The 18002-nt window shown below is 43.5% G+C and overlaps 1 protein-coding gene across 27 annotated transcripts in view; it reads right to left on the reverse strand.

Annotated features, from left to right (window-relative positions):
- TMEM50B (transmembrane protein 50B) overlaps positions 1 to 18002 on the reverse strand; it is a 47698-nt gene that overhangs the window by 26130 nt on the left and 3566 nt on the right. For 6 of the 27 annotated variants that reach the window (XM_084991998.1, XM_084992008.1, XM_084992002.1 and 3 more), the window contains exon 2: positions 15860 to 15980. The exons of 7 other annotated variants lie outside the window; for them this stretch is intronic. The gene's annotated coding sequence lies outside the window, so the exon portion shown is untranslated. Of the gene's footprint in view, positions 1 to 9994; positions 10078 to 11034; positions 11131 to 15859; positions 16093 to 18002 lie in introns of all 27 variants that reach the window. 14 more of the 27 variants (XM_084992003.1, XM_021070938.2, XM_084991991.1 and 11 more) reach the window with 6 other exon arrangements.

Genomic DNA, 18002 nt, shown 5'->3' on the forward strand with positions numbered 1-18002 from the left:
CAACCCCAAATTCTATACCTAGCAAGAATATTCTTCAAAAGGGAAGGTGATGGCAATTCTAATCCTGCCTACCTATCTACCCAAGAGAAATGAAAACATGTCTACACAAAAACTTGTACAGCAATGTTCATAGCAGCATTATTCATCATAACCAAAGAGTACAGCAATCCAAAATACATCAACTGATGAGTGAATAAATAAAAGGTGGGATACCATACAATGGAATACAAAGTGGGTAATAAAAAATACTGATACCTGCTACAACATAGATGAACCTCATAGCATTATGCTAAGTGAAAGACAAAAGACCACAATTGTATATTCCATTTATATAAAGTGTCCAGATGAGGCAAATCTATGGACAGAAGGTAAATCAGAGGTTGCCTAGTGATGGGGGGAAGAGCAGGAGAGAGGGGTTCAGTGCTAACAGGCATAAGTTTCAAAAATTAGATTTGGTGAAGTTCCCGTTATGGCATAGCAAAAACGAATCTGACCAGTATCCATGAGGATGCTGGCTTTGATCCCTGGCCTCACAGCAGCTGCAGCTCTGATTCAACCTAGTAACTTACATAAGCCGCAGGTGCAGCCTATATCTGCAACATAAGGAAGTTCCCAGGATAGGGGTCGAATCTGAGTTGCAGCTGCTGGCTTACACCACAGCCATAACTCGAGATCAGCTGCATCTTCAACCTACCCCACAGCTCACAGCAACGCAGGATCCTTAACCCACTGAGCAAGGCCAGCATCCTCACAGATGTTAGTTGGTTTCGTTACTGCTGAGCCACAACATGAACTCTGAGACTAAAATTTAAAAGACTGACCATCAGTTGAAAAACAGCTGGACATCTCATACACTTCCGGTTGCAGCTTCTTCAAGTTAAAAATAACCAAGCAATCCCATTCCTAAGTAATTACCAAGGAAAGTAAAAACATATGTCCACACAGATGAAAAGACTTTATAAGTTTACAGTAGGTTTATTCATATTAGTCCCAAACTGAAACAACCTATTTGCTCATCAACAGAAGAATGGATGAACAAATTATGACTGATTCACACAATGGAATACTATTTGGCAACAAAAAAGGATGAATTGATACATAAAACCACACAGAAAAAAAAATTTCAAAAACCTGATTTAAATGAAAGTCGGCAGCCACAAGAGTATATAATGTACAATGCCATTTAAATGAAGCTTAAGAGGCAAAACTAATCAACAGTCTCAAAAATTAGAACAATGGTTGCTTAAGTGGGGGAGATGAGGACCAACTACAAGGGAACTTTTTTGGGGTGCCAGAAAAGTTCCTGGCTGGAATAGTGATTATGCATGCATATTTATCAAAAGTTATTGAGGAGTTCCCGTCGTGGCTCAGTGGAAACGAATCCGACTAGGAACCATGAGGTTGCGGTTTCATCCCTGGCCTCGCTCAGTGGGTTAAGGATCCGGCGGCACCATGAGCTGTGGTGTAGGTTGCAGATGCGGCTCAGATCTGACGTTGCTGTGGCTGTGGTGTAGGCTGGTGGCTACAGCTCTGCGGAGAGCCCAGAAGATACAGGGACTCAAAAAAGGGACCTTGCCTGATGGCAGGAAAAAAAAAAAAAAACAAACCTGAAGGCAAGTTCCTAACCAAGGAAGGGAGCTCACCTGAACGGTACATGCCGAAGGTGGGCTTCTGGTCAGGATGAGACCTGCCTGTACGGCACAAGCCGAGGGCAGGCCTCAGGTTACACAGCTCTCATTTTGATGTTGATGGGGAAAAACTGGGGCTTTCCTGGGAAAACAGTTTCCATGTTTGCGCTAGAGAACATGGATTGCTTCTCAGGTGACCCAGTCTTTCCTGCTGTTTTGTTTGTTATTCAGTTTCCTCAGTCTTTCCTGATTATTTACTTATTATTCCTATTTTCCATTCTTATTTTCATGTGGTGATTTGTGACTTAACAAAATTACAATATAATATAATAAGAATTTCATTCTAAGGGACTTTCCCCTATTCATATCCAACTTAATTAAAACATAGTGTTTATCTACTAACTAGTTATACAGTAAACTTAAGAGTTAGGATTTTAATGAGGTTCATAGAAGTTAGACATATATTATTCTTGATCAAAAGAAACCCAGCTGTGAGTCTTGTCCTTGATTTCAGAAACTTTCAATGGTAGCTGGCTAAGTTGATTCGTATTTTCTCATACCGTTTCCCTGCCAAGGACGCTTTAAAGATAGACACTAGTCTGAAGACAAAAATTATTGTGTCTGTAACTTCTTCAGCTTGTGGGAACTGGCTGGCCATGAGATGGTTTGTGCTGAGTCTCCTCTTTCCCACATGATATGCTACACCTGTTTGTCCTTGAATTCTACTCATTAAATTTAAAGTTAAAGATTTTAAAGTGTGACGTATTGCTACTGTACCATGTGATCAAAAAACAAAGCCTAATAGTCAACCAATATACTTTTAGCACTATGATGTAATCTGTAGTGAAAAACTGTCTATATAATCAACCACTTATGCTAATAAAATTTGAGCAGTCCAGCGCTCTGAAAGAAGGGACAGGGACAAAGAGGCTGTCTCCGTTCTCTCGCCTATGCTGTCCATCTCCGATCGGGATGTATACTCCCTGGCCGCCGGAGCTGGCCTCCGGCAACACAGCTTCAATTAGACCCCTAGCCTGGGAACCTCCATATGCCGCAGGTGCGGCCCTAAAAAGAAAAAAGATGTTATTTTAGTATACACTTATGATGTGTGTATGTTACAGTAAAGTTTTACCCACAAAAAGTTTTTAAAACTTTATCATTTAGATATGCTATAGCTGCACTAAAGCCTCGCTCTGTACACATTATGGGCACATTTTATCAAGATATTCTGCAGACACGGACAGGAATTGTTATCAAAGATTAAATATTAACTGGTTAAAAATAACTTTATGGAAGGTCACCATGACTTTAATATAATGTATGAAGGTTAAGGAGTCCCTGTCGTGGCGCAGTGGTTAACGAATCCAACTAGGAACCATGAGGTTTCGGGTTTGATCCCTGGCCTCCCTCAGTGGGTTAAGGATCCGGCCGTTGCCGTGAGCTGTGGTGTAGGTCGCAGACGCGGCTTGGATCCCACATTGCTGTGGCTGTGGCACAGGCCTGCGGTTACAGCTCCGATTCGACCCCTAGCCTGGGAACCGCCATATGCTGTGGTGAGGCCCTAGAAAGTGCAAAAAGACAAAACAAAAACAAAAACCAATGTGTGAAGGATAAAATAAAAGTCATTTGCAGCAACATGGATGAACTCCCCTACTATGGGAAGGCAGAAAGAGAAAGGCAAGTACCATATGACAGCACTTACATGTGGAATCTAAAATATGACACAAATGAACATATCTATGAAACAGACTCAGAGACACAGAGAACAGACTTGAGGTTGCCCAGAGGAAGGGTAGGAAGGATCAGGAATTTGGGATTCGCAGATCAACTACTATATACAGGGTGGATAAAGAAGGTCCTAATATAGCACAGGGAACTACATTCAATATCCTACCATAAACTATAATGGAAAAGAATATGAAAAGAATATTTATATGCATAAATGAATCACTCTGCTGTACAGCAGAAATTAATGCAACACTGTAAATCAATTATACTTCACCAAAATTTTAAAATTTTTTTAAAAACCCACGTCATGTTGCCTATTATAAAATTCATTTCCCACACACTAACCTATTTATAAATAGTTCTATAAGCAGAAAATATACAGTTGTCTCTTAGCATCTACAGATGAGTGGTTCCAGGACCTCCCTCAGATACCAGAATCTGTGGATGTTCAAATCCCTTATATAAAATGGTTAGTATTTGCATATAACTTATGCATATCCCCCTTCACATATTTTAATATCTTTAGATCAGTTATAATAATTATACAATGTAAATACTATGTAAATAGCTGCCAGCACGCAGCAAATTCAAGTTTTGCTTTTTGAAGCATTCTGGCTTTTTTTCCCTGAGTACTTCTGATACCCAGTTGGTTGCATCCATGGATGTGGAATCCAAGGATACAGAGGGCTGAACGTATAGCTACTTCCATACACTGATTTCTGAAATGGCACGGTCTTCTCCCTCCTGGGGCTTAAATTGGAGGGTCGGGGGTGGGGTGGGGCAGAGAACCATCGAATAAAGTAATACAAACTACAAAGGAAATGCACAGTATCCTAACAGAAATAAAAAAACTCAGTGAGTTAAGGACTCAACATAGTCTCCAAGAGGATGTGGGCTTGAACCCTAGCCTCAATCAGTGGGTTAAGGATCCAGTGTTGAGGCAAGCTGCAGTGTAGGTCACAATGTGGCTTGGATCCGGTGTTGCCGTGGCTTGTGGTAAAGGCCTCAGCTGCAGCTTCAACTGGACCCCCAGCCTGGGAACTTCCATACACTGTGGGTGTGGCTGTGAAGAATGAAAGAATGAATGAATGAATGAATGAATGAATGAATAAAGGAGAGACCTATTTTAGAATAGTCCAGAGATGCCTCTCTGAAAAGGAAATGTTTGTTAAAATTTGAAAACATATTGAAATTTGGTTTTGGTCACACCCACGGCATGCAAAAGTTCCCAGGGCCAGTGACGTGAGCCACAGCTGTGACAATGCCAGATTCTTAACCTGCTGAGCCACCAGGGAACCCCTAGGACATATTGGAATTTAAAAGCTGAGTAAAGTTAACTACATTAAGGAGAAGCAAAAGAGGTAGAGCAGGGAGAAAAAATTACACACAAAAGCCACTGAGCCTCTTTTTCAGTAGTGAGGAAGAGAATTAGGATATAGTAAGCTAGTGGAAGAAGTGGCTTGGAATAAATACGGAGACAGGTAAGCACCAGATCACACTGTAGATTAACGTGGACTTCGTGATGGATTTGGGGTTTTACTGAGTTACAACAGGAAACCAAGTGAAGAATTTTAGGATAAAAGGAGCCAAGAGACCAAGATAAACAGTCACTATATTAAACATTTAAAAGAGACTGGGAGTTCTCAGCAGAAACGAATCATTTCGGATTCAGTGCTGTCAGAGAGAGAGAGAGAGAGAGGGAGAGGGAGAGGGAGAGGGAGAGGGAGAGGGAGAGGGAGAGGAACCATGAGGTTGTGGGTTCAATTCCTGGCCTCGCTCAGTGGGTTAAGGATCTGGAGTTGCCCTGAGCTGTGGTGTAGGTGGTAGACACGGCTTGGATCCCGAGTTGCTGTGGCTCTGGCATAGGCGGGCAGCAACAGCTCCGATTAGACCCCTAGCCTGGGAACCTCCATATGCCTCAGGTGTGGCCCTAAAAAGAGAGAGATAGAGACTGAGGGCTAGCATATTAAAAACTAACACTCTGACCAGAGCAGACTGACTTTCATGTGGCTATGTTATTGATACTTACAAAAAAAAAGCATATTTTATAACACAGTCTTTGATTTAGTGGAAATTGACAACACCAATACTGATCTCCTGGCTTAAAATAGAAATAAGTATAAGATATTTAACATAAGACAACAGGCCAGGAGTTCCCGAGTCGGCTCAGTGGTAACGAACTCATCTAGTATCTATGAGGATGCAGGTACGATCCCTGGCCTTGCTTAGTGGGTCAGTGATCCAGCATTGCCATGAGCTCTAGTGTAGGTCACAGACACAGCTCAAATGCCATGGGCCGGCAGCTACAGCTCCAATTTGACCCCTAGCCTGGGAACCTCCATATGCTGCAGGTGTGGCCCTAAAAAGACGAACAGATATTTTTTAAAAAATCTAATTTTGGAGTTCCCGTCGTGGCACAGTGGTTAATGAATCTGACTAGGAACCATGAGGTTGTGGGTTCGGTCCCTGCCCTTGCTCAGTGGGTTAACGATCCGGCATTGCCATGAGCTGTGGTGTAGGTTGCAGACGCGGCTCGGATCCCGAGTTGCTGTGGCTCTGGCGTAGGCCGGCGGCTACAGCTCCGATTCGACCCCTAGCCTGGGAACCTCCATATGCTGCAGGAGCGGCCCAAAGAAATAGCAAAAAGACAAAAATAAATAAATAAATAAATAAATTCTTTAAAAAAAAAAATCTAATTTTGAAATGCATTTAATGGCATGAGTAAACAGTAATGACTAAGTGAAAAAAGCAGGTTATTAAAACTTTACAACAGTATTTCCTTTTTATTTATTTTTTTTTAGGGTCTCACCTGCGGCATATGGAGGTTCCTAGGCTAGGGATTGAATCAGAGCTACAGCTACCGGCCTACACCACAGCCACAGCAATGCCAGATCTGAGCCACATCTGTGACCTACAGCACAGCTCACGGCAACACTGGATCCTTAACCCACTGAGCGATGCCATAGATCAAACCTGCATCCTCATGGATGCTAGTGTCAGATTCATTTCTGCTGAGCCACGACGGGAATTCCCACTATTATTTTTTTAATTAATAAAAAAAAGAAAAAAGAATAGTATACATATATAAACACATATATATGTAAAAATACTGGAAGGACAGACACCAGCACTTTCATAATATTATATACATGGGTGATAGAACAGTGTGTTGTTTTGCTTTTTTTCTATTTTGTCTTTATTTTCTGTTTTTTTCTGTTTTCTTTTTTTTTTTCTTTTTTTGTCTTTTTGCCATTTCTTGGGCCACTCTCGCGGCATATGGGAGGTTCCCAGGCTAGGGGTCAAATCGGAGCTGTAACCACCAGCCTATACCAGGGCCACAAAATGCGGGATCCGAGCCGCGTCTGCGACCTACACCACAGCTTACGACAACGCCGGATCGTTAACCCACTGAGCAAGGCTAGGGATCGAACCCACAACCTCATGGTTCCCAGTCGGATTCGTTAACCACTGCGCCACGACAGGAACTCCCTGTTTTTTTTGTTTTCAAAGTTCATGAGCACTGAGCATGAATTACATTTTTAATGCACAGTTTTTTAAAGTTATAATTAACACAATTATTTGTTGACTCTTCTGTTGAGAAACCTCTTAAATAATGTAATACACCTGTAACTATTTTTTAAGTTTTATTGAAGTATAGTTAATTTACAAGGTTGTGATCCTTTTGCAACTATTTTTAATAAACTTATAAAAACTTTTTGAGGTCAAGGAAATTACTGATATGTTTCACAAAACTGACCCTAGTACCAATTTAAAAAAAATAAAAACTACTGAACTGAACTAACTGATCCTAAGTCTTAAAATACATTAGACAGCAGTTATTCCTACTACTAAGGGAGGCAATAAGTCCTTTTTAGAGGGCATTTTAAGTGATTCAACAGTGAAAACTTCATTTCCAAACATTCAGTTTGGGAAACCAAAGGACACTTGTAAAGGTCAAAAGGTGAAAGCAACTACACACTTCAACATATAAACATGGTCTGAGCAATTTCCAAGGTCCCAAACAACATTTATTAAATTCAATTTTTTTTCCTTTAACCAAACTTTCATACTGCCATCTAGCTGTTTATCCAGCTCTTCACTAGTTGTTAAATGTTACTAACATTAGGCACTGCGTATACAGAAATGATTAAGAAAATCCACGTAGGCGTTCCTGTTGTGGCTCAGTGGTTGACGAATCCGACTAGGAACCATAAGGTTGTGGGTTCGATCCCTGGCCTCGCTCAGTGGAGTGGGTTGAGGATCTGGCGTTGCCATGAGCTGTGGTGTAGGTTGCAGATGTGGCTTGGATCTCGCATTGCTGTGGCTCTGGCGTAGGCGGGCTATAGCTCCAATTAGGGTTCCCTAGCCTGGGAACCTCCATATGCCGTGGGTACAGTCCTAAAAAGAGAAAAGACAAAAAAAAAAAAAAGAAGTAAGAAACTGCATGTAGAGGAGTTCCCATCGTGGCTCAGTGGTTAACAAATCCGACTAGGAACCATGAGGTTGTACGTTCAATTCCCTGGCCTCCCTCAGTGGGTTAAGGATCCGGCATTGCTGTGAGCTTTGGTGTAGGTTGCAGACATGGCTCGGATCCCGAGTTGCTGTGGCTGTGGTGTGAGCCGGCAGCTACAGCTCTGACTCGACCCCTAGCCTGGGAACCTCCATATGCCCCGGGAGCAGCCCAAAAAATGGCAAAAAGACAAAAGAAAGAAAGAAAGAAAGAAAATCCATGTAGAGAATAGTCTAATTAGGGTCGATGTCAGAAGAATAAAAAAACTGCACTACAAAAGAGCTACTGTCCACATACACTATGGGCTGTAATACAAAAGTGCTATAATAGAAACAGGAAAAGAGGGAGTTCCCATTGCGGCTCAGTGGAAACGAACCTGACCTGTATCCATGAGGATGAAGGTTCGATCCCTGGCCTCACTCAGTGGGTTAAGGGTCTGGCATTGTTGTGAGCTATGATGTAGGTCAAAGACCTGGCTCGGATTCCACATTGCCGTGGCTGTGGCACAGGCCAGCAGCTGCTGCTCTGATTCAACCCCTAGCCTGGAAACTTCCATATGCTGTGAGTGTGGCCCCTAAAAAGTGGGGAAAAAAAAAAGAAAGAAAGAAATATGAAAAGAGTGTTGGAGGACATCATTTGCCAGGAAGCGTTGAGGTCAGTTGTATAAAGGAAGAATAAACTTGGCTAGGTTTTCAAGCATGACAGATGACAAAGAAGGAGCAAAATATGGGATGTAGGCCTGCAAGAGAATATGGTAGAGTTTCAAGTATTTCAAAGAGTGATGGTGATTAATCTGTTTGGGAAAAGATCACGAAGGATTTTTCAGCCAACACAAATGTGACCTCCATCCTCTAAGCCAGGGATTAGCAAGCTTCTGTAAAGAACCAGAGAGTATACATTTTTCATTTTGCAGGCCAAACAATCTCTGCCACAACCACTTCACTCTGCTGTTAAAGCATCAAAGCAGCTATAGACACTATGTGAACAAATGAGCATGGCTGTATTCCAATAAAATTTAATTTACAAGACAGGCAGCAGGCCAGACTTGGCCCACAGCTCACAGTTTGCAGGCCCCTGCTCTAAGCCCTAGAAACCACCAGAGGCTTGTAAGCAGGGAAGTGACAAGACCAGCTCTGCGATTTAGAAAAATAATTCTGGTGGCAGCACTGTGAAGGAGAAACTGAAGGAAAATGTTAGACATTTTCTAGACAGGAAGAGAATAAGAACATAAATTGAGGCCATCCTGATACAGGCTAAAGGAAAGGTTTTTATTTGATAATTTTTTACTTTCTTAGGGCCACATCTGCGGCACATGCAAGTTCCCAGGCTAGGGGTTGGATCAGAGCTGCAGCTGCCAGCCTACGGCAGCCACAGCCATGATGAATCCAAGCCTCATCTGTGACCTACGCTGCAGCCTGCAGCAACACCAGATCCTTAACCCAACTGAGCGAGGCCAGGGATCGAACCCGCAGCCTCATGGATACTAGTCAGGTTTGTAATTGCTGAGCCACAAAGAGAACTACTAAAGTAGTATTATCAACAAGCAGGAAGGGCTAAGAATGACTCTGTTTAGGAGTTCCCAAACGGTAGCTTGGGAGTTCCTGAGTGGTGGCGTTGGTCACAGATTCCGCTTGGAACCGGTGTGCCTGGGGCTGGGGCTGGGGCTGGAGCTGTGGCGGAGGCCGGCAGCTGCAGCTCCGATTCAACCCCTAGCCCGGGAACTTTCATATGCTGTAGGTTCGGCCATAAAAAGAAAAAAGACAAAACAAAACAAAAAGAATGGCTATGTTTGGGTGCCCGACAGCTGGCAAGACACCATTAACCAAAACAGGGCAAGGGGAATGGGAGAAGAGCCTGAACAGAATGTGCTGCATGTGACTAAGGGCACACAGGTGGAGACACACTGAGACAGACGTAGTAGAGACTCCACTGAAGGAGCGGTTTCAGCAGAAATATAGATCAGAGGTTGAGGTTTGCAGTAATTGAGGGGTAACTGAAGTCATGGGGGCAGCAAAGCTATCTCAGGGAGAAAACAGGGCAGAGCGCTGAGGACGAATGCAGCGTTCATCTCTGACTCACTTCCTGTGTGCCCTGCACCACTGTGTGCCAGGCATTGCAAAAGACTTACCTATATAATGGTCTTTAATCAGCACAAAACTCCTCTAGAGCAGGTATGGAATATTATAGAACATCTCCCACAGGCAAGGCGTTCTGGAGAAAATAAAGATGAATAAAGCCTGACCCCCATCGTCAGGGGATTTACAAACTGGAGAGGAATCAATTAATACTTCTTAAAATGAAACGACAAGTCGTATCATTAAAAAAATGTGTTATAAAAAAAATCAGGAATTGCTGTAAAATCATAAATGTAATAAAATTCATTAAGTTAAAAAAAAATCAGGGAGTTTCCATCATGGCTCAGTGGTTAACGAATCTGACTAGCACCCATGAGGAGGCAGGTTCGATCTCTGACCTTGCTCAGTGGCTTAAGGATCTGGTGTTGCTGTGAGCTGTGGTGTAGGTTACAGACGAGGCTCGGATCCTGCGTTGCTATGGCTGTGGTGTAGGCCGGCAGCTGTAGCTCTGACTCGACCCCTAGCCTGGGACCTCCATATGTCAAGAGTGTAGCCCTAAAAAAAAAAAAAAAAAAAAAAAAGGGCAAAAAAAACCCTCAGGAAATTAACAAAATTTAAATATCATTCCGTGGAGTTCCCCAGTGGCTCAGTGGGTTAAGGCTCTGACATCACCACCATGCTTCAGGACACTGCTGTGGCTTGAGTTCAGTCCCTGGCCCCGAACTCTGGCATGCCACGGGCAGAGCCAAAAAAAAAAAAAAAAAAAAAAAAAAAATCATTCTCGATATTAGGTCTCTGTAGCCAGAGCAAAAGAGTTGACTTGAATGAAACAAAATCTACATCTTCGCCACCATTGCTACGACTAATACTAGCTATTAGTTACAGGGTGCTTCTATGTTACAGGTAGCTCCGCTCTATCTTCAGAGAAACTCTTTTCATGGACGATTCCACTGAATCTTCACAAATACTCTACGGCAGTTCCTATTATTATGTCATATTGCTAAACAGGTTTAGAGGATAACTTGCCCAAGGTCACACAGCTAGCAAGGAGGAAAGCCCGGACTCCACTGAAGTTCAGGTCTGATTCTAATACCTGCGCTTGTGACCATTACACTGTACGGCTGCCTGACAGTTTCATGGCATTTCTCTCGCTTCCGGTGTCTTGAGGAGAAAGATACTCTTCTACTGCCTGTGGGGAAGCGGACAAGAAGAACGAGATGGAAAAGAAATGGCCCCGATTTAGAGGCAACACTATGATTATCTGGAAACAAAAGAAAGCCAGTCCAATGAGGTCTGCAATGACAGAGGTGATTACTCTTGATTCAAATCTTGCCAAAGGAGTCGGGAGACACAGTGTGTCTTCTCGGGTTGCTATGAACCTGGTTTCTAGGCACTCACAGTGTGAATATTTTATAGGCCTTAAAATCCAACAGCATGAATTATTCAGAGAGCTAAGCACTTTTGGAAAAGACACTTTACATACGAAATCTCAGGATGCTTACTTGCCTTCTGCCTTGTAAATCATACATAACAAGAATAAAATTTACTGAGTGCCCACCAATTTTGGTAAAAAGATTTTAAATCTAAAAACCAAAGTAAAGGAGAGGGAGCAAAGATTTTTAAAGAGACTTTCATTTTATAACTATATAACTTGCTCCACTAATATCCTTAACAACTTTTAATTATTCAAAATGGTAAATCCTAAATTTGCATATTTAAATATCCAGTCCCCTACACCCGACTACTTGCTTGACATCCCCCCCCCCGCCCCAGCCCAGATGTCTCAAGGTCACCTCAAAATCAACACATCTGCATTCAAAACTCATGATCACCTCCTCCAAACTTGATCCCATATTGGGATTCTCTCCATTTTCTATTTTATTTTATTTTTTATTTTGTTGTCTTTTTAGGGCCACACCCATTTAGAGCTAATGGAAGTTCCCAGCCAGGAGTCAAACTGGAGCTGCAGCTGCTGGCCTACCCCACAGCCACAGGCACGTCGGATCCGAGCCCCATCTGTGACCTCTGCTGCAGCTCACAGCAATGCCAGATCCCTAACCCACTGAGTATGGCCAGGGATTGAACTTGCATCCTCATGGATACTAGTTGGGTTCATTACTGCTAAGCCACAATGGGAACTCCCATTCTGTCTTTCAAATTTTGAAATGCGATATGTGTCCCATTAACCTGTCACACACAAAAAAAAGAGTCTACATTATACCTAGGTTTATTTAAACCGATATTTTTGTAGATACTAAATATTAGAAGCATCATTTCAGGAGTTCCAACTGTGGTGCAACAGGGCTGGCAGCATCTTGGGGGCACCGGGACTCAGATTTGATCCCTGGCCCAGCACAGTGGGTTAAGGATCTGGCGTTGCCGAAGCTGCAGCTTATGTCGTGACTGCAGCTCAGATCTGATCCCTGGCCCAGCAACTCCACATGCTTCAGGGTGGCCAAAAAATGGGGGCAAAAAAAAAAAAGCTTCATTTCAGTAAAGAAAATAAATCTTGTCATGACAATATACTCAAACATATTATTTCCTGTTTTGTTTTGTTTTGTTTTTTCTTTTTGCCTTTTCTAGGGCCACTCCCGCGGCATATGGGGGATTCCAGGCTTGGGGTCTAATCGGAGCTGTTGCCGCTGGCCTACACCAGAGCCACAGCAATGCGGGATCCAAGCCTCATCTGCAACCTACACCACAGCTCACGGCAACACCGGATCCTTAACCCACTGAGCAAGGCCAGGGATCAAACCCGCAACCTCATGGTTCCTAGTCGGATTCGTCAACCACTGCACCACGACGGGAACTCCCAAAACATTATTTCTTAAGACCATTCTCCCTGCTTTCCCAGGTCCATATTTTGCCAGCATTTTCTAAAACTCAGACTGGATCCCACTCCATTCATTCAAAAACTTCCAACAGTGTATGGGTCCGAAAGACGTAGGGTACTTAAGTCTTCCCCTAATACAGCTCTCTTAGCTCCTACTATCTTGACACACTCTTTACTTCAGCCACAAAGAAATGAAAGGCAGGAGGCAGTTGATACTTATTACATATCTAATATTAGGCAGCCTGCCACATACATACATTTTAATACATTTATTTATATAGTTCTATGTCTATTTCTATACATTTTATCTATGTCCTTGGAATGGGCACTTCCATCTCTTTGTCTACATACTCCCAATTCCAAACCTTCAAGACACACAGCAGCCAAGTCTGGAAATAAATGAACCAGGTTACATCAAGGGTCTCTTCCATTGCTAAGAGTCTGAGAATCACCTTTCCACTAAGGAAGTGGTCTCCAAGAGCTTTTTTTTTTTTTTTTTTTTTTTTTTTTGGTCTTTTTTCCTAGGGCCGCACCCCTGACACATAGAGGTTCCCAGACCAGGGGTCTAATTGGAGCTATACCACCGGCCCACACCACAGCCATAGCAACGCCAGATCCGAGCCACATCTTTGACCTACCCCATAGCTCACAGCAACACTGGATCCTGAACCCACTGAACAAGGCCAGGGATCGAACCTGCATCCTCATGGATACTAATCGAGTTCGTTACCTCTGAACCACGACAAGGAACTCCCAAGAGTTCATCGTTAATTTTATCTATGTCAAGTGAAATGTGTAAACCTTTACTGATCCTGATTTCCAGAAAAAAGTCTTCTTGAGGCAGTCTAGGCTAGTCGAGGAAGTCTGAATACAGGTCAGACAGAGAATATTACAGAATTACTTTCCCGATGTGATAATGATAGAATTATGGTTTCGTAAGGAGCATGACCTTGTAGGAGACGCATGTATACAAATTTAGGGGTGAGGTTTAATGTCAGCATTATATGATCAAACAGTTAAGCCAAGAAAAAAAAAAGAATAACGCCAATGGAAAAACGTTAAAATGCTAATCTACTGTTCGATATTTCTGTATGTTTAAATTTTTTTGCAAGTAAAGGTTGAAAAGACAGAAAGGCATACCATCATGAATTGCCACCTAGATACAGATGACTGCTACACAGTCCCAGAGCTGATCTGCCCATAGCAAAATTCCACTCCCCCTCTGAGGCCATCCTTATCTAGGCTTCCCAGCAGGAGCCCTGCTTCAGCATCTCTGCATCCTCTGGGATCGCTCAGTTAATGCCCTACTCCCCAGTGCAGAGAAACTGGCTCCGGGGTCACAGTTCTGAACCCACGCAGGTGAAAGGGAACCCACCTAGTAAGCAGGTCTGAGAAGGCAAAGGCCTACAGTAAGGACATTTCTTTTTTTCTTTTTTTTCTTTTTTTCTTTTTTTTTTTTTTTTTTGTCTTTTTGCCTTTTCTAGGGCTGCTCCCATGGCATATGGAGGTTCCCAGGCTAGGGGTCGAATCGGAGCTGTAGCCACCAGCCTACGCCAGAGCCACAGCAACGCAGGATCCGAGCCGCATCTGCAGCCTACACCGCAGCTCATGGCAATGCCGGATCTTTAACCCACTGAGCGAGGCCAGGGATCGAACCCGCAACCTCATGGTTTCTAGTCGGATTCGTTAACCACTGCACCACGACAGGAACTCCAGTAAGGACATTTCTAAAGGGCTCAGGGGAAGTGGATACCTTGGAGGACCAATTACCCTCTTCCAGCAATAGCCACCACACTGGCAACTACACGTATAGGCTCTGAAGCTGGCACTGGCCTGGACCCACTCCTACATTCAGCCTCTTCCCAGCTGTGCCCGCTTGGCCAGGTTCATTCATCCACTCCACTTTTCATGGAATAGCTGCTATGTGACGGGCACTGTTCAAGCCTTAAACATCCCTAGGCTTGTGGTCTTCTGATGTGTAAACTGGGAATACGATAGCACATCCCTCAGTAAGTGACAATTCATCAGAAAAGCAGCCTCCAGAGCATGTGATCACTCAACATTATCAACCACTACGGACTAAGAAGATGGTTCATGGAGTTCCCGTCATGCCTCAGCAGTTAGTGAACCCAACTAGTATTCAAGACGTGAGTTCGATCCCTGACCTTGCTCAGTGGGTTAAGGATCCTGCATTGCCGTGAGCTGTAGTGTAGGTCCACAGACGCAGCTTGGATCTGGCGTTGCTGTGGCAGTAGGTCAGCAGCTATAGCTACAACTTGACCCCTAGCCTGGGAACCTCCATACGTCTCACCCTCGGCCCTAAAAAGACAAAAAAGAAGAAGAATATGGTTCACATGCATATGACTCTTTGTAAAGGGCACTCTGTTCCTGGCAATACTGCCATTACTATTTAGTCCAGCAAAACTAGTAACTATTTCTGAGTGAAGATGGCAGAGGTACATAAGCATCTCATTTTGCTCCCTCCTGCAACTTCACTAAAACTGCAATCAATAAAAGGAGTTTTTAAAAAGTAAACTCACAATGACATGGAGAACAGAAGAGACAAGAGCAACCAAATTTTGAAAGCTGGAAAGCAGATGGACAACGGTAACTGACAGCACAGCCAAGCAAGCTGCATTTCCAAGCCAGCAGTGGGGAAAGCTGAGCTCCAGCACAATAAAGACTTGGGGAGAGTTCCCATTGTGGCTCAGTGGTAATGAGGCCAACGAGTATCCGTGAGGGTTCAATCCCTGGCCTCACTGAGTGGGTTAAGGATTTGGAATTGCCATGAGCTGTGGTGTAGGTCACAGACAGGGCTCTTGGATCCTGTGTTGCTGTGGCTGTGGTGTAGGCCAGCAGCTACAGCTCTGATTCAACCCCTACCCGGGAAACTTCCATAAGCCACGGGTGCGGTGCTAAATAGACAAAAAAAAAAAAAAAAAGGCTTGGGGGGAAGCAGGAAGAAAAGTTACATCCCAGAACCTATCCTTTTTCTCCTCATAGTACTGGCTACTGCTTCTTCCACATCCTGGCAGAAGCCTGAGGTTCCCTCCCCGCACTTCTTATGTTCTGAAATGGGGGATACCAGACTCAATGGAAGATGTAGGTGTTGTATTGAAAACTGGACATAAGCCACTGCTATTCCTCTGTTCTGGTGCAGGAGATTGACAGCCAGATCCTTTCCTTCCAGATGGGAATCCGGAGAGCTACACAGAAAAGAAAACTTAAAATCATTATAAAACCTCAGAGATGGAGTTCCCGTCGTGGCTCAGTGGTTAACAAATCCGACCAGGAACCATGAGGTTGCGGGTTCCATCCCTGGCCTTGCTCAGTGGGTTAAGGATCTGGCGTTGCCGTGAGCTGTGGTGTAGGTTGCAGACACAGCTCAGATCCTGCACTGCTGTGGCTCTGGCGTAGGCTTGGCAGCTACAGCTCCGGTTAGACCCCTAGCCTGGGAACCTCCATATGCCGTGGGTGCGGCCCTAGAAAAAGGCAAAAAAGACCAAAAAAAAAAAAAAAAAAACCTCAGAGAAGAGAACACATTGCATTTTAAAGCAAGAATAGGATGCTATCATAAGAAATATTCAGAGACTAAAAAATAGCCTTTGAAAAGTAAAAACATAATCAAGGCATTTTTTAAAAAAAACAATCCAAAAAGAAAGGTTGGGAAATAAAAGTTAAGAAAATCCAGGAGTTCCCATTGTGGCTCAGCGGTTTACACACCCAAATAGCATCCATGAGGATTCGGGTTTGATCCCTGGCATCACTCAGTGGGTTAAGGATCTGGCATTGCCATGAGCTGTAGTGTATGTTGCAGATGTAGCTTAGAACTGGCATTGCTGTGGCTGTGGCTGGCAGCTGCAGCTCCAGCTCGACCCCTAGCCTGGTAACTTCCATATGCTGTGGGTGTGGCCCTAAAAAGAAACACACACACACACACAGAAAATCCAAGTAGATGGATAACAGAAGAAAACAGATGAGAAAACTAGAAGAACTTTAAAAGGTTCATATCTAAATAACAGGTGTTTCAAGAGAAACTACAGAGAAAATATGAGGGATGAAAATGACAAAATATTCAGGAAAATTTCTCCAGAATAGAAAGTACTGCATTCCCAGATTTAGAGGGCCTATCAAATACTCAACCTAACAGATGAAAATAGACCTACACTAAGACAGATCATTTAAAATCTCAAACCACTGGAGTCAAAGCATAGCATCTATAAGTCCGTGGAAAATTTTTAAAAGTAGGTCACGTACAAAGGCTCAGGAAATCATCATAGTTTGGAATTCTCAGCAGCAATATAAAAAGCAAGGTGACAACAGAGCAATAACTTCAAAAGGCTGAAAAAAATTATCTCCAACTAAAATTCTATTACCAGCCAAAATATCAGTCAAGGATGAGGATAGAATCAAAACATATTCAGACAGGCAAGGTCTCGGAAAAAAGTAACTCGTCTCGTCAAAGAGCTACTAGAGTTTGAGTGCCACCAGGGAGAGTACACTAACAAAAGAATACAGGAAAACATTCCCACAGAGGACAGCTAAAGAGACCCCGGCTGTGCCCCAGCCAAGGCACACCCTCGGGCGGGTGCACACCTGGAACCTGTCCCAGCTGCCACGCCAGCTTTCTAACCTGAGGACTGAACGCCCATGAACTTGGCCCAGATTCCAATCTGTCCTCAGCTGGGCTGGGCTTGGCTTGATCTTCATTATATGCAATACAGTTCCTGCTCTCCTTCCAAGCCGCAGAGCCTGTATCAGCAAAGGGCATTCACTTCCCTCCGAGAAGTGCAGATAATTGCACTATCTGCCTGCCCAGATAATTGCAGGCAGGCTATGGTGAGCAGCCAAGAAAACACAAAATCGGAGCAGTCTAGTTACTCCTCTGATTTTCTGCTGTCCTTCTAGTATCTGGTCCACAGTTCCCAAGACTCACTCATAACACTGCCCACTGATCTGCTCTGAAAGGGTCCCTGCCAGAGAAACAGTTAGAGAAGCTGGAGCCATTTGTCCTTTTCCTGGAAGCTTTCATCTGACAGTGACAATACTGTCCTTGCCTCACACAGTCAAGTTTATCCTTACAGTTATGAAACAAAACTTTAGTCTTAAACTGAGGAAGCTCTAGCATTTTCTAATAAGTCTGTTTGGACCTCATCCAGGGGAAATAACTTTGTTATCACCATTTATTTAGTGAAAAATCCACTGTTAATAAAGACATGTTTATATTC

This window comes from Sus scrofa, chromosome 13 (genome assembly GCF_054392235.1).
Source record: "Sus scrofa isolate SSC_HxYL_T2T_F1_AM1 chromosome 13, Sscrofa_HxYL_maternal_Yorkshire_Landrace_v2.0, whole genome shotgun sequence".
NCBI lineage: Eukaryota > Metazoa > Chordata > Mammalia > Artiodactyla > Suidae > Sus > Sus scrofa.